The following is a 6000-nucleotide window of genomic DNA, read 5'->3' as shown; positions in this document are numbered from 1 at the left end:
AAAGCTTTGTTGGTGGAGATTTGTTGATATTTCTACATGTCTATGGCATGTTCGTTTTCGACACATGTCCTGCGTGAGGCTAATATGTGTACTGATAGACTTGCTTCCTTTGGTTTACGCTTTCGATTTGGTCTTTAAAATTGGGCATTGCCTCTGTTTGAGTTGTGTCAGCCTCTTGCTTTGAACCGGCGTTGTTATACTGGTCATGTTTAGTTGTTGCTTTCTTGTGTTTAGTTTCATTAAAAGAATACTTAAAAGTAGTTAATAAGTTTTAAATTTCTATAATTATAAAAAAACTCAAACAAATTGGATAAATTTAATACAAAGAAAATTTAGTAATGGATGCCAAATAATAATAATAATAATAATAATAATAATAATAATAATAATAATAATAATAATAATAATAATAATAATAATAGTAAAATAGTTTTTTTTGAAAGTAAATTGAAAACCTATTAAGTGCCAACAGGCGACAGAGTCATTACATTGGAAATAACCAAAGAAAAAGCGGCAGTGGGAACCTCTTCAACCCATACTGAGTCAGCATAGGCTTCAACGTTCTTAACCAAAAAAATCTGCAACAGGGTTATCTGTGCATCTAACAAAAGAAAGAGTTACATAATCAATAAACGACAATTTAGGATAATAGGGCTCATGTATGATTTGTCATCCTCCTTTTCCTTCCAAGCTTTATAGAGTTGTAGACAGTCGGTCTCCAAGCAAATCCGGCGAAAGCCTAAATCAATAGGCAATTGCATCGCCCACCTCATGCACATCGCCTCCGCCAACAAAGTGGTAATAATAGAGAGGGTAAGAGCAAGCTGCTACCATAACTTCTCCCTCACTATTCCTTGCCACCATGCCCATACCTGTCGGTCCATCTTCATGGAAAGAAGCATCAAAATTACATTTTATAAAACCTGGACCTGGCCTCCTCCATCTCGCGAAAGGACACAAACGAGTCCATCCGAACACCAATTGGCGATGCAAACCACACTCTCTTTGCTGCTGGACAATGTAAAAAGAGATGGTCCTCACTCTCCATTACTGCTGCACAAAAATTGCAGCCTGGATCAACATCGATTCGCCGATGAAACAAGCACTCGTTTAATGGCAAGTATCCAGAAATAGTTGAAGAAACAAACTTCAAAAAGAAATTAAAAGACAATGTAAATGATTTGTGGAGCACTCGTGAGAGCCATCTACTTTGCTCTTAACCAACACCATGAGTCCATGACCTATAAACAATTAAAACTGCAACCTTCTCAAGGTTAAATACTTCATTCCCATATACCATACCATTTTTTAATTTCCACAGAGACCACACTACTGCTGCCCAAATCGCTTGGCAGATCTCTTCCTTCCTACTAAAACAAGGTCAGCAACAACAATAATAACAATAACAATAATAACAATAATAATAATAACAATAATAATAATAATAATAATAATAATAATAATAATAATAATATAAAAGTAAGAGTATGATTTTCATGCACTATTATAAAATTGTTTTACACTAACATCAAATCATGTTATACCACAAATAACCACATTCTAGTAGCAGTTACATACATTTTTCTATTTTGATTAAATAACAAATTATTTTCTGATATAGCAGAATAACGTGGATACACTATAAGAAAGATTTCTTGTAGTGTACACCCTCCAGTCACATATATAAGCAAAAAAGACATCTTAGGTTCATTCATTTAATAAATGTATCTAACCATTAATAATGACTAGATACATTCATTAAATGAATGAACCTAAAAAGTCTTTTTTGCTTATATATGTGACCGGAGGGTGTAAAACATTAGTGTCTCCCTGACACAAACACTAACTTTTGTTCTTTAGGATCAATCAAACCGAGTAACCGACGCAAAACCAACATAGTACATTGATTTTAAATTTCGAATCACTTAACTATTGTGTCGACTCATAATTGGGTAGAGTCAACCAAATCGACACGAATATCACAGTCAACGTAGCGTTTGTCATTCGTTCATTGGCGGTTGTTCTCACTGATGCTAATTTCACAGAGTCGTCGCTAATATGAAATGGATTCAACCCATATCTCAGGCTTAGAGATTAGCGTCTGTCAAGCCAACACTAACCTTCAGCGGTTGCTCCACCCGATCGTCCTTATAAGCCTTACACTGTCCTCCCTAAAACCCTCACACCTTGATTTTCACCTCTTTATTGCCTCCTCGTTCCCGCCCTTGCCCTCAACTCCCCCAACCCTCGTACTCTCAAAACCTCACCCCCACATCTCCTTCGCCTCATCTTTTCGCTCCTACCCCCACAACCCCGCTGCCCCTACCTTTTAACTCCTTGCCCACCACTACGTATCATTTTCCCCACTCCTACACCAACACTCAAACCTTCACCCCTCCTCTATGTTGCTTATGAAAGAGCAGCAAATTTAGGCACCTGTAAAGTGTGAGCAAATATTGATAGCTTTTTCATTTCCATGTCATATGTAACGTCGGCAAAATCGATGCTAATTAGAGTTAGCTTATACGGCAAAAGATAATTTTAAGAATTTGCGTTGATTAAAGTCTCAAATAAGTTGTGTCGGTTTAGTGTTGGTCGTGTGGCTGACGCTATAAATTAGTTTCACACTTTCACATCATTTAACATTAGCTCGGACACCAACACTAAACTAATGCTAAATTAGTGTTGGCGTCGGCTTTAGACCAATTTTAATTCTAATCAGCGGTTTTCTATAAGGGTTGTCTAAATGACCCATGAGAACGTTTGAGTTAAATAACCCATCATTCAATCACATTAGAGATAAGTGAGTTGGAAATAAATTAATAAATAAAATATAGAATTTCAACTCACTTATCTCCAATGTGATTAGATGATTAGTTATTTAACCCAAACTTTCTCATGAATCATTTAGACAACTCATTTCTATAGTTATATATGTGTAAACTGAAGACCTTTAAAATCCTAAAAAGAAAGTATGAAAATTAAGATGTACAGAAGAACGTGGTGAAGGGTGATCTATCGTACAAATATATTCTTTTAACGGAAATGAATACTGAAAATAGAAAATTTATAGTACGGTAGTATGAAGGATTAATCATTTTGGAGTGAGTCAACCAAATGTATATACAATTAAAATTTAAGATTTCATGATATGTACAAAAAGGATTTCCGTTTTCTTTATTAGTAAAATTAAATCATTTCAACCTACTGGCTCAAGGTTTTAATATTTGTTTGTTTGATAAACAATGGGTGACTCACATGGAATTAACAGAGCACCATCTTCCCTGATCTTGTAAGCATCCAATGAGGCAAAGCAGCAATGTATAATATATTCAAGTTGACAATAAATAATCATCTACATACAGATGTCTGACAAAACGTAATAACCGTATTATCATGAGGGAAAATGATTAATACTTATCCGTATATATGATTTCAACAAACATATAGAGTGAGTAGAAAGAAGAAAAATAAAAAAACGATGTTATATATAATGATCAATGTGAGATAAGAATTGTGGTAGGGGCGTTATATGATTGGATTGGTGAGAGTTTTGACTTTTTTATCTTATTTTTATTTGAGAGAAATATCTCATAAATTTCTTGTTGAATAAACTATTTTTCTTTAAAAAATTATTCATGTGATAAAAAAAAAAGAGAAATAACGAGAAAATGAGAGTATAAGTAAGGGGTATACCTGCGCTACTTGGTGTATTTTTATTGTTACAACTTGGAAGCTATTTGGTGAATAAATTATTAAATTATGAGAAAGTAAAATTTTTAGTATTTTTTAATTTTAAAAGCTAGTAGCAAACACATGGATGAAGATCGTCCCAAATGAAAAATTTGCGATCCTTCTATTTGTACCGAATGTATGGTTAGTTATGTATACTTTTCATTTTAAAATATCACTTTATTTTGCCCTTAATTTATAAAGGGGAAGTAATGGGTGTTTCGTATTACATGAGGACGAAATTTTCTCCTAATCCAAAAAATTATGTGCATGGAAAATTGAATATTTAATTTATAAATAACTATTAATAAGTTGAGGATAAATTGTTAATTTGATAATTGATCAATATATCATTATGTTGCTCGTTAGTAATTTAGTAATCATTAATTTTTTTGAAGCAAATAATCATTAATTGACATATATACCAAAAAAAAAAATTGACATATGAGAAATTAAACAGAATCACATATAGGGATGAAAATATGTCAAGTCGCTGGTTGGGGTCAACGATCTAAGTGTCTAACATATGTTGAGCCCATGACAGATTAAGCAAAATAAATAAATAAGCATGCCCAAATATTTTTAAAAGTCTATTAATTAAAAAGATTATGCTTAAATCATTCAAAAAGTCATATGAACTTAACAGGAAGACTTATTTAAATAAATTTAACTTATTACTATTATTACAATAATTATTATTATTGTAGTTGTTGTTGTTACATTAATTTTTTGTTCTAATTATTGAAATTATATGCTTATTGTTTAATTTATAGATTTAAAAAGTTGGCTCTATAATGATTTAAGCATATTCTAGTTGGAAATTGGACTTATGACTTATTTAATTATCTTATTATTGTAAAATGAAAATTTAAATAAGTTCACAAACTTTAAGAAGTCATCCACCTCTACCTATATTTATTCTCTCGTTGGTCAATTTATAGATACATTTATTCTAGTATATTTTTCTCATAGTTTATAATCTTAAATTTTATAAGCTGATCGGATTCTCTTTACACAATACTTTGGTTCAAAAAACCTAAATTATTTTCACGCTAATCAAGAAATCAAAGAATCGTTGATGGCTTAAGCTTACAGCCTTAATTTATGCAATACCATGCTATCTATCCATTAGAAATAGCTCTTCTAAAATAATTATATTACTATATAATAGGAGTGGTTTAACTTAACTACTCATAGGACCGGATTATTCAACTCGGTCCTAGATGGACCAGCAATCTTTAAGATAAATGAGTTCCAAACGTAGTCTTTGGGGGTGACCGGGGCTCCGTGGTTGTGGCTGAGTCATATTCGCTGAGTTTCGCTGCTTTGGAGGCGCTCTAGATCTGGGTCTTTGGTGGGTGCTGTTGGCGGTTGTTGTTGAGGTTCTTGGTGATGAGGCAACTTGCCTTTGCTTGACGCAGCTATAGGCGTCATGCGTTTCAGTTTCGGTGGTGTTTATTGCTGAGTCTAGTTGTTTGGGGTTTTAGTTCTCTTTAGGTTTTTAGCAGTGTGCCTCCTGTTCGACGTGTCCTTTGTTGTTTCTGATTTGGAGTTACGCCTCTATGCCTCTTGTCACTTTTGGTGCCTATTGCTCTCTGGTTTTCATGGTTGCTGCCGTTATCTGCTTGTTGTGCCTCTCAATGCCTGAATGGGGTTTGTGTGGCTCGTTATGATTCTCGGATCTCTGCGCTGCATCTCGGTCCCTGATGGAGTTCCCTTTCGTTTGATTTTGGGCTACGGGGTTTAGGGTTTGTTGGGCTTTAAATGATTCTTTATCAGGATTTTGATCCAAACGTTTTTTCTTGGCATTCTGGATTTTTAGGCACTTTACTTTCATGGCTGAGGTTTTATTCAATCTTCACTGCAGGTTGTACCTTTTTAGAGCTTTGGTTTTGGTTGGCGAAGTTGTAGGGGTCCCCGAAGGATAGCTCAAGTGGTAAGAGTTAGATACATTAGGGTTGGGTGGGATAAAGGGTGAAGGGTCCCGGGTTTGAATTCGGAGGAGAGATTAATTTACTAACATTTCTAACAACTAACATTTGCCTATAAAAAAATGTTGTTGAGAGGGGTATATATATATGGTTTAAAAAAAAACAAGCACAAAACAATCTTCAAGATATAACCTTGTGTACTTAAAAAAAAAAACCTTGTGTAATATATTGGAAGTTTTTTTATTTTATTTTATTTTATTAAAGATATGGGAGTTCTAATCCAAAACATTTTCGGCTTAATTTCTTTCCCTTGAAATAGATGGTTTTCTCTTGATAA

Source organism: Lotus japonicus, chromosome 3, assembly GCF_012489685.1.
Source record: "Lotus japonicus ecotype B-129 chromosome 3, LjGifu_v1.2".
In the NCBI taxonomy this organism is placed as follows: domain Eukaryota; kingdom Viridiplantae; phylum Streptophyta; class Magnoliopsida; order Fabales; family Fabaceae; genus Lotus; species Lotus japonicus.
Note: the sequence above shows the minus strand (reverse complement) of the source record.